At 44.7% G+C, this 23,257-nt stretch overlaps 1 protein-coding gene across 1 annotated transcript in view; it reads right to left on the bottom strand.

Moving 5' to 3' along the window:
• Positions 1–3,174: 3,174 nt before the first annotated feature.
• LOC138265561 (ceruloplasmin-like) overlaps positions 3,175–23,257 on the bottom strand; it is a 454,089-nt gene continuing 434,006 nt past the window's right edge. The window contains exon 19 of the mRNA XM_069213377.1: positions 3,175–3,551. The gene's annotated coding sequence lies outside the window, so the exon portion shown is untranslated. The remainder of the gene's footprint in view (positions 3,552–23,257) is intronic.

Raw genomic sequence — 23,257 nt, 5'->3', positions numbered from 1 at the left:
ACGAGTGCAGGTCTGAGCAACCTGGCAGTGCCCAAAGAGATAGCGCCCATGCATATTAGGGGCAGGAGTGGTTTGTATCCGTATGTGTAGTCCAGCACGTCTTGGCCACCTGCATTAAGACATTGCTGCCGTTGGCAGGTACTCCAGCCTCCGTGTTTAATAGCTATTGTAGTACCAGCACTGGCGTCGCCCTGCAAGATCATCACCCCAGTTCATTCATGTTCTGGCCCATCAGCCAACTCGTAGGCCACTGATGCTGGGCTGCAACAAAATAGTATTCATAATTCGGGGCACCCAACCCTCCACGCTCCAATGGGGTGTATAGTTAAGAGAGTGCCACAAGTCATCTGGCTTTGCCCCATATCAGCACAGTCAAAAGGAAGCACATATCCATAAACAGCCTGCGAGGCAGTAGGGTAAAGAAGTGAAATAACCTGGGGAGTACTAACATCTGGGAGATGGCAATCCTGCCTGCTGTGGAGAAGGGGAGTGCAGTCCAGAACGAGAGGGATGACCGCACCCAATCTAGTGCTCTGTCTAAATTTCTATCTATCAGATCTTTGTTAGAGTGATAAATTCTGATACCTAAGAATTTAAAGCAGTCATACACCCAGGGGAGCATGGTGAATGTGATTCCTCTACGCTGCTCCTCAGACAAGGCCCTAAGGGAAACAATCGGTATTTGTCCCAATTCACCTTCAGCTGATACCTCTCTGAACTGTCTGAGGAGTTCTATTAAGTGTGGTAGTATCGTTGCATCGTTTCGTAGGTATACCAAGGCATCGTCAGCATATAACAAGGTTATATGCCAGCTATTTCCAGCCCGAATAACCCATTCCATAGCTCTCACCCACAAGGCACACACAAGAGGCTCCATGGCCAGCTCAAAAATTATCGGGAAAGGGGACAGCCCTTGCGAGTGCCACATTCGAGCAGTGCAGTGTCAGAGATGAGGCTTCCGGTTTTCACCTGCGCCAGTGGTGTGTTGTATAGCAAGGCTATCTATTTGAGGAATCAGGGACCCATGCCCATTCTTGTAAGGGTTTCCTGCAAGTACTCCCACCACAGTGTGTCAAAGGCCTTCTCTATGTCTGAGGTTGCTACCCAGGGGTTTGCAACCATGGCTCTCGCCCGATCCATCAACATGAGAGGTGATGCAGGTTCAGGAATGTGTTCCTGCTGAATATAAACCCCTTTTGGTCTGGAGGGATTACTTGCTGTGCTATGGGGATCAGCCGGTTAGCCAATATCTTCCCCAGGATCTTGTGGTCTGAGTTTAGTAGGGTGAGGGGTTGATAAGACCCCAACAACAGGGGATATCTGTATGGTTTTGGCAGGACCACTAGCACCGCCTGTCGCAGAGAGGGTGGTAGTACCCATGCAGAATAAGCAGAATTATAAACCTTTAACAGCTCGGGGGCAAGCTGTGATCGATAAGTGGAGTAAAACTTGATTGGCCAGCCGTCCGCCCCAGGGGTTATTCCGCACGCCATTTACTTAATTGCATTTGAGATTTCAGATTCTAGCAACAGTGTTTCAAGATCTGCCCTTTGGGATGTCTGTAATTGTGCTATGAGTACAGTGTCTAAGAACGACCCGATGTTGTCTGTCAGCCTCAGGGCTGAGTATGATTTTGTATAGTAAGAACAAAATACTATGTTAATGGATTCTTAAGTGTTAAATACTTGGTTTGCTTTGCTGCGAATAGTAGTGATAGGAACCCGGGGGCAGTCGGATCGGAGAAGCCAGGCTAACAGCTTGCCTCCTTATCACTCTCCACATGTTTTTACATCTGGTATTCTCTATAGTCTAATTTGCCCAATCCGTCCAATGCAGCCCTGTAGTTGAGTCGTGTCCATGCCAAGGAAGCAGCCACTGCCTGATCGTCCTGCAGCATTCGTTCATACCTTTGTATGTCGGTTGCTAAAGTCATTAGCTCCCTGCGCAGTGCCAGCCTGAAACCATATACTGTCTTAATTGTTTTGCCCTGGAGAACTGTTTTTAAGGCATCCCATTCTATGCGGGTAGTAGAGGCTGTGCCCTTATTAACCTCAGTATGCTGTGATGTGGCCCAATATGGTGTTGTGGAATGCCTCATCCTGTAGAGCTGCTGCAGGGAGTCTCCAAGTCGGTATACGTGAACGCCCACGGACTCATATTAGATGAAGTTGCAGGGGGCAGTGGCCAGATAGAGTGTTTCCAAGGTATTCGGCACTACTAACCTTCAAAAGCACCTCCATACTACAATAAAAAAGGTCAATTTTATGTCAGGACAGGAGGCTCCCATTATGTATAAGCCCTTTATTTTCCACTTCTGTGCAGCACTTTTAAAGACTTATAGAACCATATGAAGGTAGAAGAACAGAATCACAACTGTGCATATAACTCCATGCCACAGCCTTCTGCCTCTTTTGTTTGCAGCTTCCATGAAGATAAGTATACAGTACTTTATGTACAATCTAATTTAATGAAATTTATTTAATAAGTAGGTAGATTATATTGTGTTGATAGTGGTTACCCATTAAGTTTTATGAGGGGATTGGTGTTTTTTCAATTTTTTGGGGGTAAACACCATAAATTTAGTTAGTAGATAATTATCTGTTATTCGTTAGATAAGTTCTTTAAGAAGTGTGAGTTAGATGTTAATTTAATATGAGAAACAGACTGCAGAATTATTTTAATACTGTTTTTATCCTTAAACAATAATTGAAAATGTTACAGTTTGAATGACTATTTATTGTTTAGTCCTCGAGTGCTTCCTCGCACACAGCTGTTTGCCTTGAAACGAGTGCCTGCTTGCACTCAGTTGTCTGGATATGAGCGCTCTTACGCACTGTAGATACAAGCACTTCTTAGCGATCCTGACATGAGCACTTCCTCGCGCTCTAAATACGAGTAGCGCTCAGGTTTTGATCCATTTAATGGAAATGTAATTCACAAGCGCACAGTCCTGCTTCAACACTCATGTCACACGCAAAGGTTAGGAGCCTATTTCTCTAGGAAATAGAGCCCATATTTTAAACGGATGACGTTTCACGTTGTCTTTGGAAATAATAGTACCAATCGGTTCCTAGGCAACGATTTTGTCTGAGAGAAAGACATTGTTGGGAATAAAAAAAATTCTAGCTTACGCGACAAGAATTTTCAATTCTATTAAGGACACGGAGGCGAGGATTATGCTGTCTCTTTCTTTACTCAAATTTTCACAGCAGCCAATTACAACATATGAAATGAAAAAAATACATTTCCCAATAACCCATAATATCCTGTCACGAGCTCCAATCACCCAACGTGACCTCCGTCCATAAGAGTCCTGAACTTAAACGTCAGATCCTCTTTCTTTGTATCACAGATAATCTTACAACAACTTGAACTCGAAATGTCTCCAAACACGAAGAAACACAACATTGTTCTCTTGACCTTGATACTTATGGAAGAATCCTTCCGTGAACCACTCCAAAACGCAATCTTTTCCGAAGAAGAAAGAACCCAACGATCTTTTCAGCGCAACAGATCTCCGAAAGTATCTCAAGAATTCTTCTGATCGGAACCTGGAGAAATAAAAGTATATAATAATACCTCTCAAAGGAAAACAATCATAGTCAATATTTAAACATCTCTCCAACAAAACAAGGGAGGGTGTAATGCTTTTATATAACAATTATACAATTGATTATAACTTTCAAATAAAATACTGGGTGGGATAATCCTCGCCTCCGTGTCCTTAATAGAATTGAAAATTCTTGTCGCGTAAGCTAAAAAAAATGTTATTCTTTGTCAGGACCGGAGGCTCGGATTATGCTCTTTTAAAGCTGATTAATAACAATAGATGCAACATCAACCACAGGTTTAAAGTAAAACTTACGAAATGTGTTCTCAGAAGACCAGTCAGCTGTCTTCATAATATCTTGTAAACTAGAACCCAGATTAAATGATTTGGAAGCCATAGCTCCTCTCACTGAGTGAGCCCCAAACTGTTCCGTATTAATTCCTGCTTCATTCATTAACCATTTAACCCACCTTGCTAATGTGGCAGAAGCTACTGGTCTAAATGGCTTTTGAATAGAAATTAACAATTGACCATTCATATTCTGTCTGAACTCCTCCGTGACCAACTCATAATCCTTCAAACATTGAACTACACATAACTTAGTATTATTCGGATACCAAGGATAGGATACCTACCTGCAATTAGTTTTAGTCCTCTTGGAGATGGAAATGGAAACACCTTCAGGAGAATATACTCCACCGGATAAGTCTAAGGCTTTAACATCAGAAACTCGTTTACAAGAAATCAAGCAAAGTAACATAGTTAATTTTGCCGAAAGTTGCTTGCGCGATAAAAACTTATTACTAGGCCAAGAGTTAATGAATTTTAAAACCACGTTTACATCCCATAGCATGCTATATTTGGACTGAGGCGGATTAGCAAACCTAATACCTCTCAGTAATTTACAGACTAGTGGATGTTCACCAACCGGTTTACCATCAATAGGGATATGACCGGCCGAAATGGCTGACCTGAAGTTGTTAATAGTTCTATAGGCCAGACCAGTGGAGGATAGACTCGCTAAAAAGTTAACCACTAAATCAATACTTTACTCCACGGGATTGATATCTCTTCCATTACACCAACTATTCCATCTGCGCCAAGCAGAAGCATATCTCTTGTGGGTGCTGGAAGCCCAGGCTTGTTTAATAAAGTCCTTAGCTTGTTGCGAAATGCCTGGGGTTTCCCAGTTTTTCCTGAAACCATCCATGCCATCAACGTAAGAGTCCCCGATGATACCAGAGGATGTTGAAGGCCCTCCGGACTCAACAATAAGTCCCGACGAGGAAGAATCAGCAACGGTAGCACACAAGCTAGTTGAAGCGCAATAGGGAACCAGGGTTGAGACCTCCACAGCGGGGTCACTAGTATCAGGTCTGCTTCCTGCCTCCGAATCTGAGACAGTACCCTGGGAATCAATAGAAATGGAGGGAAGGCATAGCCCCGAAATGGAGACCAATCCTGTAGAAATGCATCCGTCATTAAGGCCAACGGATCCGGTCTCCAGCTGAAGAATTTCTGGATCTGGGAATCGAGGCGAGAGGCGAAAAGATCCACCTTGCAAGGGCCCCATATCTGAACTATTTGTTGAAAATTTTTCTGATCCAATCTCCAATCGCTGGCATCCCTCAGATACCTGGAGTTCCAGTCCGCCACCGTGTTCTGGGCTCCTGGTAAATACTCTGCTACAATCACCAACCTGTGTTGTAGACAATAATGCCAGAATTCCTTGGCTATCTCCGCTAGAATCTTGGATTTTGTACCCCCTAACTTGTTGACGTATCTTACTGCTGACACATTGTCCATTCTTAACAGGATGCATCAATCCGTCTAGAGGGGGGATAAACTCCTTATCGCAAATTTGCCAGCTAGCAGCTCTAAACAATTGATGTGGAGGGATTGCTCTGTTGGAGACCAACGACCCCCTGTCACTACCGATCTGCAGCGGGCTCCCCAACCCCAATGACTGGCATCGGATTCTATCACTACTTCCGGATTGGATCCGAAGATGGCTCTGCCATTCCAGGCTTCCATGTGATGCAACCACCATTGAATCTCCTCTCTTACTTCCCTGGTCAACGGAATTAAGGTTGAGTAACTCCAACCTCGACTCACATATTTGATCTTTAATCTCTGTAGAGCCCGATAATGAAGAGGGGCTTGGAAGATTGCCTGAATGGACGAAGCCAGTAGACCCACCAGTCGAGCAATACTTCTTAATGAAATATCCGGACTTGTTAGAGCTGACCTCAACTCCCTCTTTATATTGCGAATCTTCAGAGAAGGGAGAATCAATTGCGCTTGTATCGAATCTATCTTGAATCCCAAAAAATCTATTACCTGAGTCGGGCTCAACAATGACTTCTGCGCATTGATAAGGAATCCCAAATCCTGTAATAGATTGATTGTCCAGTTCAGATGTCTCTGTACTGTAGTTGGGTTCTGGGCCATTAACAGGATGTCGTCCAGATATATTATCAACCGAACCCCTTTGGTTCTCAGAAACTCCACAACTGTTTTCAAAAACTTCGTGAAGCACCATGGTGCTGAGGATAGACCGAAAGGGAGGGCTGTAAACTCTAGGCATTGATCCCTCCAATGGAACTGAAGGAATCTCCTGTGTGGTGGAAACATTGGAATTGAAAGATAGGCGTCCTTCAGGTCCAATCGCACCATCCAGTCCCCTTCTATTAAGATGTCTCTTAACATGTGGATTCCCTCCATTTTGAAGTGTCTGTACACTAGCCAGGAATTGAAGTCTTTCAAGTTCAAAACCAGACGGTGACCACCCCCTTTTTTGTCCACGACAAATATAGGGCTGCAAAATCCTTCTGGGTGAAGCGTTGACAATACTACCGCACCTTTGTCTAAGAATGCTTGCACTTCTTTGTCTATAAAAGTCTGGTTTTCTAGGGAAAAATTCATTTGCATCGGGGGGTATAACTGGCGCGGGGAACTGAGAAACTCTAGATGAAAACCTGAAATCGTCTGAAGTATCCAAGGATCCCCAGAAACCTTTCTCCAATTGTGAGCGCACAGTCCCACTCTCCCTCCAAGAAGAACCTGAGAAGGGTTTCGAAGTCTTACCAGAGTAGGAGGCGTCCTGGATCGCTCCTTGTTGCCCCCTGCAATGTCCTCTGCGGAACCTGGGTCAACCACCTCTGTTCCGGGTAGGGTAGAAGGTGTTATCTGACTGGTCGCTGGTCCATTACCACGACCTCTCGGGTAATATCCTTGGGGACTGTTAAAGGAGCCCCGACCAGACATTCGTCCACCATAACGTCCGGCCCTGACAAAAAGGCCTTTTCTAAATACCTTTTTTAGGGACAACTGCGCTTTATCAAGCGCAGAAAAAGTAGAGCAAAACTTTGCCAGTTCCTTGATAAAGGAAGATCCAAACAGGAGGCCATCATTTCAGAGGAGAGTAACATCTCAGGGAAAGAAATTCAGGAGGAGGTGATAAGAAGATTCATTTCATAGGAGATTGAGGAGACTTCAGTTGACAATTACAAATGTATTGAAAGAAAATAAGAAAAAAATTAGATTATTGGAGGAGGAAGATGAATATTGGTCTCTCTCTGAAGGTGAGGAGACAGAGAAGAGAGGCCCAGGAGGGAAATGTTTTAAAAAGGTGATACATATGGAGAATGAGGACCAAGTAAGAGAACGTCCAGAGACTATGAAAAATATGTCGAAGGGTGTCCTAAGCGGCACAATGGAAAGGCAGGACAAACCAGAAAAGGATATGGGCAGTAAGCCTGGTTGGATGGGAAGGGATCTTACAAATGAAATGGATGAATACATGTTTGATTTGAGTTATGATGAGGAAATGGATGAATTTGCAGTTCTTGATTCCTCAAATAAAGAACAGAAAAAAGAGGTTAAGGATCCTTTAGATCATGTTCCATTTGAACCTTCTGATGTTAAACATCCACATAATGGCTAATGGTGGCCTATGCATCATGTTGCAGAATATATTAAACAAAGAATAAGGAGACCTCAAGAGAGGGGTGAAAGAAATATAATGAGAGCTAAGTGCTCACACCCTGTTATTGGAAATAAGGATTCCATGACACCTAGTCTGGATCCAGATTTGATTACTTATCTGTTTAAGCTAGGCCGTGGCCCAAGAAAGGGTTTAGAAAGAGCACTGAAGCAGTGTGAGGATAAACTGCTAGATGTATTGGGGCCTTTAGCAAGAATATTTGATATGATGAAAGAATATTATATTAAAGGGACAGATCTTGATATAAATTTATGAAGATGTTGGAGCCAAAGAGCAATTTGTTTTTAGGGAAATGCGAATGCAGTGCTCAAAACAGAAAGACGAAGGGCAATTATGTTGAAGATAAGTCCAAAATTGGGAGAAATGCGAAAAAGGAAACATCTGAAGAGACAAATGGTCTTCTTTTTGGAGATGGAATGGTAAACGCCTTGGGCAAATATGTATATACTTTCACAACTTTCGATAAGGCTCCTTCATCAATGAGAAAGGTCTTTGGGAAAGGAAATTTATATGGTAGGGCTGGAAAAAGAGGCTACACTTTTGGCTGCACATTTTACAGAGGCCCAAGTGGCCACGGACGAGGTATCTATTGAGGATGTTTTACCTCGAACAATTTCTACCCACAAAAAGGAAGAGGTGGTAGAGGCAGATCAGGTCGAGGGAGATAGTGGAGTACAAACTCAGGATCTCAGTCAGGACAGGGTGAGTATGAAGTCTGGAATTGTTTTTTTCCAGGGAGAAGTTGCGGGAAGGTTAAGAAGTTATTTTAGACAATTGGAAGATAACAACAAATGGTTGGATTTCGGAGACAGTGAAGGGTTTTATAATAGAACTCCAAGAGATTCCACTTTACATTACAGAACCTAGGGAAATTTGTTTGAAAAAATAAATAAAAGAGGTGGTGAGCAAAGAAATTTACAGTATGTTGGAAAAAGGAGCAATTGTGACAGTTGGAGAAGAAGAGAGAGTGTTTGAGAGTACGTTGTTTGGAGTGGAAAAAAAGGACAACGTTTGGAGACCAGAGATCAATTTAAACAAATATGTGGTGTATGGGCATTTCAAAATATAGGGAATATATCGTCTGAGAGATATTCTTCAAGGACAAGATTGGGTGCTGAAAATAGATCTGAAGGATGCTTCTTTCACAATTCCTATGGCAAAACAGAGGCAGCAATTTTTACAGTTCAGGTGGGAAGGACAACTATTCCAATTCACTTGAATACCATTTGGTCTGTCCTCAGCACAATGGTGTTTTTTGAAGGTAATGAGCCCTGAGCAGGTTATCTGAGGGAAACAGAAGTAAGATTGATTATCTATTTAGACGATATTTTGATCATGAGTCAAGACTCTTTACTGTTGGAACACGTGAAGATGACTATAGATATTCTTCAGGATCTGGGTTTTGTGATCAATCAGGAGAAGTCCGTTCTTTTACCATCTCAGAGGATGGAATTTTTAGGTTTTGCGGTGGACACAGTGAAAGCACAATTACAGCTGCCAGAAAGAAAAATGTCTCTTATAAAAAGAGGGATTAAGAGTGTACAGAGGAAACAGAGGGTCTCTTTGAGAGAGTTGGCAAGGATAATTAGTTTGCTATCATCTTTAATGCAGGCTATTTTCTCAGGACCATTAAATTCCAGGGCAATCCAACAAGTCAAACACTTGGCTTTAGCAAAAGGTTTATGGTATGGGGACATGATAAAGGTCTCAGAGGATGCAGTAAAAGAGTTGAAACGGAGGTTGGAGAATCTGCAGGCATGGAATGGGAGAGCAATAGTTAGTACAACACCAGTCTATGTTCTAGAAACAGATGCAAGTACATTAGGTTGGGATGTAGTAATGGAAAACCAACTGACAGGAGGGAAATGGAACATGAGAGGGAGAGAGAGAGAGAGAGAGAGGATCACATACATTTTTTGGAATTGAAAGCTGGGGAGTTGGCAGTTCGCAGTTTCAGAGAACAACTGAAAGGGTGCTCAATCCTTTTGGGAATGGACAATATTTCAGCTGTCACTTTCATAAACAAGTTGGGTGGCAGCAAGTCGAAGAGACTTCCAGAGATACTGAAGGGACTTTAGGAGTTTTGCATGGATCAAAATATACATGCAACAGCACAATATTTTCCAGAAATAGTGAATATGAGAGCAGATTGGAACTCCTGTTTTATATGGGATTACAGCGATTGAAAGATCATGCCTCAAGTTTTTTAGGAGATAAACAGGGTTTTTGGTCCACTAGTGAAAGATCTTTTTGCTTCTCCTTTGACAAACCAGTTGGAGAATTATGTGAGTTGGCGTCCAGATCCAGGAGGAATTTTCTAGGTTATGCTTTTCCTCCATTCTGTATGATACAGAGAGTTGTAATGCAGGTAAGGAACCAGAAATGTCAGTTAGTATTGGTAACTCCGTTTTAGATCACTCAGGTGTAGTTTTCATCAGTGATGGGGCTGGTAATAGAGGTATGCAAGGGTCTCTTGAAAGACGTGAACAATCAAGAACATCTTTTAGTGGAGTCAGGGGTACTCAACCTTCTAGTTTGGACGATTTCAGGAACTATCTGGCAAAGCTTGAGAGTTATATGAATCAAGGGGCCCCTGAAATGAGGAAAAGATACAAGAGTTCATGGAATGTATGGGTACGCGGTGCATGGAAAGGGATATGGATCCGTTGGAGGCAAATTAAATTATGATGGCTAATTTTTTAGCTGAATTATTCAAAAAAGGTTTAGGCTATAGAACAATAAATTGTTACAGATCAGCGATTGATTCAGGACATTGTTTAGTAGATGGTTTATCTATAACGAAAAAGGCATTAATATGCAGAGTTATGAAAGGAATGAGGTTAAAAAGACTGCCAAATACTAAATATAGTACACTTTGGGATGTTAGATTGGTTTTTGACTTGTTTAAAAGTTGGCCATCGAAAACTTTTTTAACTAATAAGCAGTTGATATGGAAAGTTGCAACTTTGAAAGGCTTTCTCATGTGAAAGCTCTAGAGGTGTCAAAACGTTTTTTATCAACCACAAGAGATTTTGTTTGAGATAAAAAAGAGATCCAAAACAATGACAGAAAGTATATTTTATCCAAAGGTTGATGAGCATCCGAGTTTATGTGTAGTAAGGTGTATAAAGGAATATGTGAGTTCAGAGCTGTAGGAACAAATCAACTTTAAATTTTATATGTCAAACCATATAAGGCTGTACCTACTGCTATGATTGATAGATGGGTAAAAAGTGTGATATATGAGGATGGAGTAAATTTGGAACTGTTTAAAGCTCATTCCATAAGAGGAGCTAAGGCTTCCAAAGTTTATCTAAAAGGAGGAAGATTAGACGAAATCATGAAAGCAGCTGATTAGTTAAGTGATGAGACGTTTAGGAAATTGTATTTAGAGCATGTGGCTGTTTTAGCAGTTTAAGCTTTAAACATGCATAATGCTACCCTCCTGTCCTTACATAAAATGGTGATTCTCAGAGGTTTTACTGCACAGAGAATCATGATTTCATTAAAGACTAGGAGGTTAGCATAATCCCTCCACTCCCACCCTTGGGTGTTAATACGTTATATAGTTCACAGATTTTTCTTTAAAAAAAAATGTAAGTCATTAATGTAAATCTATTATATTTAAGCTTCAATGGGTATATTTAATTTGTATAAGAAGATAATTATGTTGATGTTTTTTTCTTTTAGACATATGAGACAATAAAAGGGTTTCTTAGAGGCAAAGAATTTTGGATGAAATTAAAGAACGAAAATGAAGACTTCAGACTAACAAAAGAGGAAGAAGGCTGTTGTCATGGAGTTATATGTACTGTTGTGATTCTATTGTTATTGTGACTTCATATGGTTTAGAAGGTTCTGCACAGAAGTGGTAAATAACAGGCTTATTCATAATGCTAGCGTCCTTGTCTTTAATAAAATCACGAATCTCTATGTAGTAAAACCTCTGAGAATCGCCTTTCTAGTGTGTAAGTCATGTAATCCTGAATAAAAGGAGTACTCTCTAGCAGTGGGATGTAAAGTACACCAAGCTCCTGAGACTTGTGTGAGGGACGCCCACTGCCTCAAGTGGTGAGTTAAGGTCGTGGATCGGGCTCCAGATATTGGCGGGTGCGAGTGGTCCCTGTCCAAATCCAGGACACAATTAAAATCCCCTCCCCAGTAATACGGTGCCAGCATATCATGCAACAGAGTTGGGGTAAGGGACCGCAGGAATATGGCCTGATTGGAGATGGGAACGTATAAAGAGACAAACAAGACGGGAAAACCATCAAGGTTCCCCTCCAGAACTGTATGTCTCCCCTCTGAGTCTATCTTGGAATGCAGCACTTCCAATTGTACTCCTGGTGCTACCCATATGAAGGCCCCTCTAGCCTATCTGCGATAAGTGGTCCCCACCAATATACCAAGCAATATATTCCGTACACGCCATGCTGCCACTAAAAACCTGCTAACAGCGTAGATTACTACTTTAGAATTATGGCTTTTTAAAACCCTCAAGGCTATATCACATTTTCCTATTTTCATTTCTCGGCAGATTTTACAGATCCATTTTGTCCTAGGAGATAAATAGGCAGGGCAAAAGTACATGAAGTGCTCAATAGTTTCAGGGGTGGTACCACACACAGGACATATGTCAGTTGTAACATTTGGTCCCATCTACTCGCCAAGGACTCCAGTGGCAATGACCCAAAACGAAATCTAGCATATAATCCCTTACCTAAGATATCGGGTATTACATCAAGATACAACTCGAATTGTGGGTACCATTTAAAATCAATAAAAAGATTGGTTAGGCGTCCAGCAGATTTCCGGGTAATATAGTTGTTTCGAACATATGACCAATATGTGCACTTCAGTAGTTTTGTATGTGTTTTCTCAAGTTTATAGGGATTCTCCCAAAAATCACCTAGTCCCAGGGTGAAAAACCATCAATACACATGTTTTACCCATGGAATAGTAGCAGAGTTTGGACACTTTAACAGTTTGAGGTGGGAAATCTTATACACCTCCAGTTCAGGGACTGTCCACAGCCTTACCCAGTATAATAAGGGTCTCAAAATAATGAAATCGGCTATCCGTTTAAGACCCAAGTCAAGATATAAAGGAATCAATGGGGTACTAGGAGGGCATGCACATAAGGCCCTTGCAAAATTATTCTCCCTGATGGTGAGCCGATTACTGTCAGAGGAGCCCCATATCTCAGCTCCATAAACAGCTGCTCCCTGCGCCTTGGCCACATATATCTTTAGTGCTGGGGACACAACTTTAGTTGTAGTACTCCTGTAAAAGTGCAGTATAGATGCCGCGCTATGCTGCAGAAGACCAACGCTTTTTGCAACCTGTTCATCCCAATGTAATTTATCTGTAAGCCTCGCACCTAGGTAATCAATGGAAGTGACCTTATCCAAGGGTTTGTCATCTAGGCTAATAGAACATTTCTTTTGTGGGCCAGAGCAAAGTACCATCAGTTTAGTTTTCTTGGAATTGAGCTCCAACCCATAGTTCTGACAGAATGAATTGAATCTATCAAGAAGAGTTGGAAGACCTATAGAGGTCTTGGAGATGAGAAGAGAGTCATCTGCAAAGAGTAAGATAGGGATTTTTTGTGCATTCAGGGTAGGTGCGTCATTCTGGCATGCCATCAGACCCCGCACCACCTCATTGATAAAAAGGGAAAGCAGAATGGGTGCCAACACGCAACCCTGACGAACACTTATATTTATGGGGATTTTATCTGTCAATTCGCCTTGGTTGCCCCATCTCACTTGCGCATAAGTATCTTCATGTAAGCGCTTTAAGATTTGAATTATGCAAACCGGGGTCCCTACCCTTCCCATAACTTTTCTCTTGGGACTAGATCAAAAGCTGCTCGCAGGTCTACAAAAACAACATATAACGATTGTTTTGCGAGAATTACATACTAACAGTGTAGTACTGCCAATCTAAAAACCTGGTCCACTGTGCTGATTCTAGGTCGAAACCCCATCTGAAGGGGGGAAAGAATCTGATGATCAGTTATCCAGCTTGTTAGTCTCCTCAGAAGTTGTTTAGCAAAAATCTTTTGTAGATTGTCAATGAGACTAATCGGTCTGTAATTTATTGGAAGGTTTGCATTACCCTTTTTGTAAATAGGAATGATTTCAGCACCCTTCCACGTAGTAGGAATCTGTCCCCCCTTGGCTATTTTGTTTGAGAGTGTGTTAATATACCAGGTCCATATAGCTGGTTCAGATTTGTATAGATCGCCTGGAATTTTATCTGGGCCTGGAGCTTTACCAGATTTTAAGGAATGAATTGCATCGGCAGTTTCTTCTAAAGTGAAACAGATTTGGTCCTCGATATCAGCTTGATCCCATCCTGTGGGAATAATTGCAGAATTCACATTTAAAACTGAAGGGGGATCTTGTCCCGCATCATAGGTGTCAAGGACCACAGTAATATCAATTCTATCATAGAGGAAGGAAAAGTGGTCGACCCAACTTTCAGGTTGAATATGATTCCTTATGTTATTTCTGCCTCCTTTTTCTCGTTTGGATAGCAATTCCCAAAACAATGTATTGTTGTTGGATTCCACAGCATCCAACAATTCCTGCCAAATTGAATCCTCCCAAGACTTCTTTGCTCATAAGGTAGTCTCCTTGTAAGTACGTCTAGCCTGTTGTACTTCCCCCAAGTTCCCATTTAGAATAGCCTGTTTCAGCCCAGACTTAGCCCTAGAACATAGGTCATTGAACCATCCGCTGTTTGCCGGGGCCCCACCTTGTGATCTTACCCCAACCTTTTTATAAAAAATATTTTGCAACTTTGTAATCATAATCTCATGAATACAAAGGAGTGGAATGTCAGCGCAATCGTGGTCTTTGTAGATTGCCAAGCTGTCAATAAATGTTTGGTAAATCTCACTTATCAAATATGGATTTGACATCACCTTGGGCCACCCAACCTTCCTAAATGAGATAGTCATAATGGGGGAATAAAAGATAGTCATAATGGGGGAAGGGACCATTGTAAGTTTCATGTTTGAATTTCTTCTAAAAGCATCTCCAGAGCGAGAAAGGAGCAGGGGATAATGATCACTCTCACATCTCAAATCCACCCTCATATCCCCCAAAAGGGCCATAATCTCACATCTACCAAAAAATAATCAATAGTACTTGTGAGTGCAATGTTTATGTCAGAGGGCATGCGACCATTACAGGCTCTACAGGCTCTTAGGGCATACTTTAAACAAATGGAAGCCAACTGGACGGCCACTCTAGAGTGCGGGTGAAATCGATCGCTGTTCAGCTGGGCAATCCCCCATAGTTCATACTCCTCCACTGTTAAACCACTAAGCAACGCAGAGGGTTCAAAAGTACAGTTTACGTCCCCAGCTATAATTAAATAAAATGTTGGAGGTAAAGAGTCTAAAAGATCAGAAAGCAGAGTTAGAGTCTGAGACTCAGAGCCTTGCGTGACAGAACGAGCATAAACATTGATAAGAATTACGTTAAACCCCTGTTGAAACAAGATTTGCATCCCCATCAGGTCAACACAATCAAAATGTAAGGTCTTAAAGTCACATTGTAGTTTTTTGTTTGTGAGAATCAGAAAGACCCCCTTTTGCACGACCTGTCGCCTTCATAGATGGTTGGGCAGGAGTATTAAAAGAAGAAAAACCATCAATGCTAATTTGGTCTTCCGCCCACGTTTCCTGGAAGAGGCATATGTCTTGGGTATTTATGTACGAGGTCCAATCTGGATCATCCAATTTCCTTGCGAGGCCAGCCAAATTCCAGGTCATTATAGATAGGCCCTTATTGTCTGGGTTGGTTTCAGATGTCTGAGGGCTAGCATCTTCTAGGATTGTCTCATCCTTGGTAATCCCATCGGATCCCTTTATATGTGAAACCTCTAAGCAATCCCTTGGGGACACTTCCTGAACTGGAACCAGTCATACAGGAACAACTCGCAAGGTTCCTACAGACTTCGGGGAATCCCCCCTGATATTGTAATCTGACCGTTCGCAAAAATGGGCCTGGATTGCACTACCTAAGACCAATACTAAGGTGATACCTCCCGTTACTGGCCCCCTACACTGTTGGTAATGAGTTGGTCTACCAAAAGGTCATAAAACAACTCAATTGAGAATATATCGTAATTCAACCCTAGAGGACACCATCTCTTTGCTTTGGAAATATCCGAACGAATAACTGAGAGACAATTTCGTCAGAAGCGCAACCAGTGGATAGCCTTATTGATCCATGACTCGTGGTCCTCGACGGCCCCTGGGGGCAACTTTGGTACATTATTCAAGTAAAGAATGTTTTTCCCACCCTTGATATCTAAGGTTGTTAATAGTGATGGAGGTGGACCACTGGAATCTCTATTGAAAGGGATATCACAGGTGGGATCATAGGTAGGAGGTAATGCAGGTAACTTCTTTGCGTCTAGAGGGAGACGGTTCCCCTTGCCTGCTAATTTCGTAATGGATTTGCACCCCCTAGGTGTTTGGTTACTCTGTGGGACGACAGTATAAACAGTGTGGGCAGGATGGTTCATCATAATCCCCCCTTCCTTGGGAATGCTGTTGGGGCCCACCTGTTCATTGGCGAAAAAATCTGGAGAGTGTGATTGATTGACCTCTGTATTTGCCTTGTGGGTCCCCTTACTATGGGGGAAATTGGTTAATCCACCATATACTGATGTAGATGGAGTCAAATCTGCCTGCTTAGTTCCCCCCCTCTCAGTCGCCTCTACCTGTTGGCATCTGCATCTATTGTGGAGCACCGTTTTCCCCTGCAAAAATTTAACTAGCTGCATTACCAACACCCTAACTTCATTTACTTTCTCCAGGATTAAAGATACATTAGTCCCGCTTGCTAATTGCTCCAAACTACTATAAGTGGCCGGGAAGTTTGGTGAAAGAACATCCTCTATATCTTGTTCAGCCATAGAATATTCGTTGGCTGTACATAAGTCACCCTTCTCGGACAGGGGACCAAACCGGTTCGCACAGGGTATATTGGGAACCAGCCTTATCTCGGGGCTCAAAGGGTGAGATGTACTTGGAGCAGCTTCTAGTTGGCAGGTTCCCTGTCTTGAAGAAGGATTGATAGCACTACCCACAGTACCCTGAGATGGAGGACATGTGGTTTCGTTTAAGTTAGACGAATTCCCTCCTTTCTCTACTTGGGTGCCGAGAACAGGGGTATAATCTCTCCTCTTGTTTTTGTGAAAGAATTCTTGGATCCTTCTAGGTTGTGGACAGGACTTCTTTAAAGGTTGGGCTCCATTAGTATCCATCTCACCATTTAGAATGGCCTCCACTCCCTCAAAAAGCAGGTCTATTTCTTCAAGGGATTTAGGACCACATCTTGTGACCGTATTGGCTAGTTTCCTAGGGCGCTTTTTCTGTATTTTGGATTCATTGAGGGGGACCGACAACTCAGCAGCCTTCCTTTTCCCCATGGGATCGGTAATAACAAAAGACAGGCAAAATAGAAAACTCTTACTTGGTAATTAGAACCTCAGCAAAGAGACTGGGCCCAGCCTGGCCTCACACGGGCGAAGACAGGCGTAGACGGGCCCGTCTTGGCCCGGTCTTTGCCAGGGCGCATCCCGCGTCCTGCGTCCCACAAGGGGCGCGTCAATAAGTAGCAGCAGGGGAGCCCAGGGCAGCCGGGAAGTGAAGTTCTTTCTTTCCCCCAAAGCGTCGTCAGCAGCTATGGAAACACACACGTCCCGCGAGGGGCGCGTCAATAAGTAGCAGCAGGGGAGCCCAGGGCGGCCGGGATGTGAAGTTCTTTCTTTCCCCAAAGCGTCGTCAGCAGCTGCTGTTCGAAACACGTTTCCTACTAGAACTCTACGGGCCCTGCTGAACTCATCACATACAAGAGGTGCGGCTTCCGAGTCCTCGGGTGGATAGGCGTGGCTTAGTGCTACATGTATTTTGCGTCTGCATAAGTATTGGTACACCCGGTACCATTTGACATACCCTGTGAGTACCCTAACATTCCAAGATAGGAGCAAGTATTGTGCAATGTGTCTTAATGCTGGTTGGGCCATTTGCCAAGAGACAGCATTGGATTCTCATCACCACTGCCCCGTCACACATCAAACCCCCAACGCTCATCTGCCACCCCCCACCCCGCAAACCACATACCTGTGCAAGTATCCACACTATAAGTAGTACCTAGTGTATTTATAAATCCCATATGGAACCATGGGGACAAAATCAAACACTCCCTCCCAGGCTGGTACGCAAACAGGTGTCTGGCCAATGGCACCACAATGCAACTAATTAACAACATTACAAACTGTTCAGTTTCTTCACTGTCTGATGTTGGGGTAGTGGCAATGTATCAGTGAAAGCACTCAGTTACTTGTACCCAAAGGACCCCAGCCCTTGGTGTAGTGTTACAACTTCCACCCCTGCAAAATTGCAAAGTATGTCTAAAAACATCAGTCAGCTCTGTTCAACCCCAAAATGTGCATGCATTTATATGACTTCTTCAGTCGTTTAGGGAGTCACCAGGGACCCCCACAGTAGTGTATCTGTCAGGACCAGGACTCTGTCCAATGGAACATCCTCAAGTCTTTCAGTGATTGAGTTTGCTGGGGATGGTGTCACCACCCACTGCTCCACCTCTGCAACCACCTGTGTCCTTTCTTTGGCAATCTGTTCCCTCTTGGGGCTGACCAGTGGGCGCCTGCGGCAGGGCCTGCAGCATTTCTGCACCCTCTGCTCTGTAGAGTGTTCCTGGTGTTCCAGAGGTGGGGTTGCGGTGCCCCTGTGCTCCATTCAAGCACATGCCTCCTCTGGGATGGTGCAAAAAGTTTCACAGTCGCCATGCATGATTCCAGCGTGGCGGGGAACTGCAGTGCATGTTTGATGTTGTGTTCCCTGAGGCTCCTTTTCACTGCCAGGAAGGAGGACCATTTAAGCTGCACCTCCACTGTATAGTCAGTGTATATGTTAACTTATGAAGTACTCCACCCTCCATGGGACTTTTGCATGGGTGACTAATAGGATATGATCCCTATCTCTATAGTTAAAGAGGAGGGTGGCCAGTGGGTGCGGAGCGGCTTCCTAACGATGCGGCGGCATTTCGCAGAGAAAAAAGTTGAGTGTTTGCCCTGTGGGACTGTCGTTGCAAACCATTCCTCAAGATAAACTTCCATGCTGGGTCCCTCCGAGCGCTCCGGAAGGCCCACTATGCGCCCATTATTTCAGCGGGATCTACCCTCCTGGTCACCTGCACGCTGTTTGAGGCACGCCACCTCTTCCTGTAAGGCCTTGATGTGTTCAGTGGCATCAGAACAGATGATCTGAGGGAAGCTATGTTAGATTCAATAGTCTCAACACAATCTTTTAATGCTTGTGGTCTTCCCTCATGAGGCCCATATTGATTCGAAATGCGTCAGTCTTGGGTTTCTATGTGGCCTTGATATCTAACACAGCTGTTAGGATCTCATCTCATCAAACCTGCGCAAGTGTGCTACAGTGTTCTCCCCAGTGTGCCCTCCTGGGAGCTTAGTTTTTTCCCCTCTGTGCCTCATCCCAGTGCACCAGACGTCTCGGCCAACAACCTGTCTGATTTTGTGTGGTCCATTGTGGCTGGATCCTGTGCAGTGAGCAATGTTACAGACAGCCCACAGTAATCCTTTGTGCACCAGTTGTTGTGGGTGGGTAATAATATAGCGCACAATCATTAATACCTTAAGGATCTAGAAGAGGGAAGAGCAACACCTAAATATCCGAGTTTACAAAGTGGTGCACAATGGGCATGCCTTCATCTTCAGTCCAGTACTTTATCAGTGAAGCTAACGTGATGGTATGGGAGAAAGCATATTTTTCAATGGCAATAGCGCAATCGCCGTGAGCGAGTGTGCCCCATGCAGGCTGTCAATCCTATGAAGTGCACTGTGCCCCAGAAGAGCAAAATGGCGACATAGCTCCATGACGCTTCCTTGCTGTGGGGCCAATTGTTATGCCCCGGGGGCTCCTACGTACTAGGAAGCCGAATGTCCATTTCTACGTAAGTGTGCCGGCAGGGCGACGACGCGGGGAGGATGAAGCAATTGAGCTACAGCTCTGGTGCAACAGATTCCTCTGGGAGGGAGGTGGGGTGATGTCCTCTGGGTGCAGTTGGAGAGCCCTTATTTATTGACCTTGCCCTGGCATCCTCAGCAGGTTTGGTAGTGTGTGTCAGCTTTCCCAGTCCTCTCCTTTGGCATCCGAAGGCTGCAGCAGCTTCAGCAGTGTCTTCTCTTTCTCAGCTGCCATCACTCGCCCACGCCCGCCGAAGGAGTGACAGTGCGGCCGGCCATATCTCCAATTACCGCTGTTCCTCTCCAGGGGAGGCCAGCCGCAGTAGCGCAGGTAAGGAAGTGGGGGGCCTCCTTACCCTCAGGATCTCCTGTGGGTGTGCCGCTGCTCAGGGGCGCCGTGACACCACCCATCCAGGCCGCACCTATACAGCCTGCTTTTTTTGGCCAATGTGTTCTTTAACCCATAATAGGTGCAGGTGTCAAAGCGTCGGCCCGCACCCCCTGCATGGCAGCTGCGGTCATCTATGCACCGATGTGTGCAGCAATTAGGGCTTCAGTGTGGGGCCGGATGTTTTGGGCTTAGGGCTGCAGAGCTCCTCGCTATGCAACTTACAAGGTCGCCATCTTGGCCCACCCCCAAACGGTTCTGCATGTTAATTAAATACTTTTTGAATTGTAAAGATACTTTGTCATATTTTTAAACTTATGCTGCAAGATGACTTTAAATATGTTCCTATAGTTAAGTGGTGCGGGACAGCCTAGTGACTTCCTTTCTTTAAATCAATTAACCTTTAAGTAAATACATGACTGTTATGTTGAGCCCACAGTTGGGCCCAGCAGTCCCTGGATGCCCACTGACCCTCTGCAAGGGGTTCTGACAATTGGAAGCAAGTGATGGGGTGCCTAACGTTTAGAAGCCTGGGCACAAGTGTGGCATTGACCGTTTCCCATGTGCTCCAGCAGTACAATAAGTCCGGTGAATTCTATGCAGCAAAGGTGCCACGTATAGACAATGGAAAATACAGAGTTGGGAATTGACCTCAGCACCATGTCCATAAGTCAAATTAATGATTTATGGAGGGACAGATCGTGGAGGATTCCCAGGGATAGGGACAGAGAGGTCATTGCTAATTTCATTAGGGACCAGTTTGAGATACTGTGTAAAAGGGATGAGGCTGTAGTTGACTCTGGAAAGGGAAGCATGTTAGGAATCCAGTGCTAAGGATTCAGGCTCTGGATCCCCTTATCACAGATTTATCCCCCACACACACCGATTTTCACCAGGACACTCACCACCTTTATTTACTAGAATACCTCAGAGGTGCACAACATCTTGAATTTCTAGGGTACCACTGTTACCAATTCCAGGAGTAAATCCCTTGGGTGGGTTGAGTCTAGCAGAGACCCTGAGCTTGCAGTTGGCGCTTCATCAAGCTGAGGCTAGAAAGATTAGAAAGCCAGAGAGTTTGAGAGGGAGACTATAAGACTAGCTCACTGGAAACGGGAAGTGAAATTGCAAGAAAGGGAGGAGAAACAGAAAGAAAGGAATAATAGCTGTGGAGAAATAGAAACTTAGGCCCTCATTCGGACCTTGGCGGGCGGCGGAGGCCGCCCGCCAAAGTCCCGCCGCCAGGTTACCGTTCCGCGGTCGAAAGACCGCGGCGGTAATTCTGACTTTCCCGCTGGGCTGGCGGGCGGCCGCCCGCCAGCCCAGCGGGAAAGAGGCTTCCACGATGAAGCCGGCTCAGAATCGAGCCGGCGGAGTGGAAGCTGTGCGACGGGTGCAGTTGCACCCGTCGCGTATTTCACTGTCTGCGCAGCAGACAGTGAAATACATTTAGGGGCCCTCTTACGGGGACCCCGCGACCCCCCCCTACCGCCATCCGGTTGGATGGCGGTAGGGGGGGTCGGAATCCCCTCGGCGGCGCAGCTAGCTGCGCCGCCTTGGAGGATTCCAATGGGCGGCAGTATACTGGCGGGAGCCCGCCAGTGTTGCCGGTCCGACCGCGGCTTTACCGCCGCGGTCGGAATGCCCATTGGAGCACTGCCGGCCTGTCGGCGGTGCTCCCGCGGTCCTCCAACCCGGCGGTCATGGACCGCCAGGGTTGGAATGACCACCTTAGGGTGGTAGCAATGATTTCATCTGGGATACGTAACTGTGCATCCAGTTCAGGCCAGTTTGTGGACAAGGTTCCAAAAGATCTTGTGCATATGTATGTAGAAGGTCAAGGTATTTTGAAATATTTTACGAGCTTTAAAGTTGCTTGTAAGACACAGACTCTAAATGACATATTATTGGAAGGGAGAGATGTCACCGGGAGAATCCGTGTGGCAGACCAAATGCTCTGTGAGCAAAAGAAAGAAACTGTGATTAGGCAGTTTGGGCTAATGCCAGCTCAGTACCTTCAGAGATTCCAGGACTGCAGAGAGTAGATGGTGTTCCATTTGAAACTTAGATTGATGGTGTATTGTCTGATTGGAGTGAGTGGGTAAGAGGTATGGAGTAAGGGTGGGCAAAATATTCCATTCCACTGGTAGAGTTGGCAGAATTAGGGCCACTCCGCCTTACACTTGTAATGCTGAGTCCCTGAGATGGTTTGACATACTCTTCTTGCTGACTCCAGTGTTGACACCTGCCTGTGTGCCTGACTTAGGCAAGGGTGACAGTCTGAGAGTAAAGGGCACGATGTCCAGAATGTCAGACCGGGTTCAGAGCTGTATTAAGGCAGGCATTCCCAAAATGCTGGACCAGATGGTAATTGAGAGATCTCGTAGTCCTTGGTCTAGTCCTGTGTTTCTATACTAGTACTAAAGCAAGAGTGTACTGACTTGAGGTTCTTTGTGGACTACCAAGCCCTCAATGAGGTAACCAAAATTGATGCCCATCCAATTCCAAGCGTAGATGAGCATGTGGATCAGTTAGATGCTGCAAAGTACTTGAGCACTTTGGATCTGACCAGTGGATACTGGCAGATCGCTTTAACACCACATACAAAGCTGTTGCCCTTGGGTTGACGAATGCTCTTACCAATTTTCAGCACCTAGTGAACCATGGCTTACAGGCCTGGAGGAGTTCTGTGTGTTTTACCTGGATGCCTATGTGGTGTTCAGCAGTTCATGGCAGGACCACCTGACACACTTAGGACAGTTGTTGGTGAGGATACAGGGAGGTGAAAATGACTAACCCAGGCCCATATTTGTACATTTTGACGCAAACCTGTGTTAGCGCAGGTTTGCGTCAAAAAGTATAGTGCCGGATAATTCCATGGCGCTGGCCGGGGACCATAAGTATGGAATGGCACTAGCCGGCACTAAGATCCTGTTAACGTCCTTGGAAAGGACACTAACAGGGCCAGGGAGGCGTAGGGGGAACCAGGGCTTGAGCACCAAATTATGCCTCTAAGCAGTGTAGCGCCATTTTCTGGTGCACAACCCTCATGGACATGGCTCCTGTCTTAGGAAAGACAGGAGCCATGCCCACCACCCCAATGGCCATGCCCAGGGGACAGATGTCCCCTGGGCAAGGCCATTGGGGCCAGCGCAGTGCAGGGGGCCCCAAGTCGGGGCCCCCGAGCGGCGTTTTGAAAAAAAAAAAAATACTTACCCAAACTTACCTGGAATGAATCTCCCATCCTTAGGTGACCTCCTGGTGTGGGTGGGGGTGT

This window comes from Pleurodeles waltl, chromosome 11 (assembly GCF_031143425.1).
Source record: "Pleurodeles waltl isolate 20211129_DDA chromosome 11, aPleWal1.hap1.20221129, whole genome shotgun sequence".
Taxonomy (NCBI): Eukaryota; Metazoa; Chordata; class Amphibia; order Caudata; family Salamandridae; genus Pleurodeles; species Pleurodeles waltl.
Note: the sequence above shows the minus strand (reverse complement) of the source record. Positions and strands in the feature narration are given on the sequence as shown.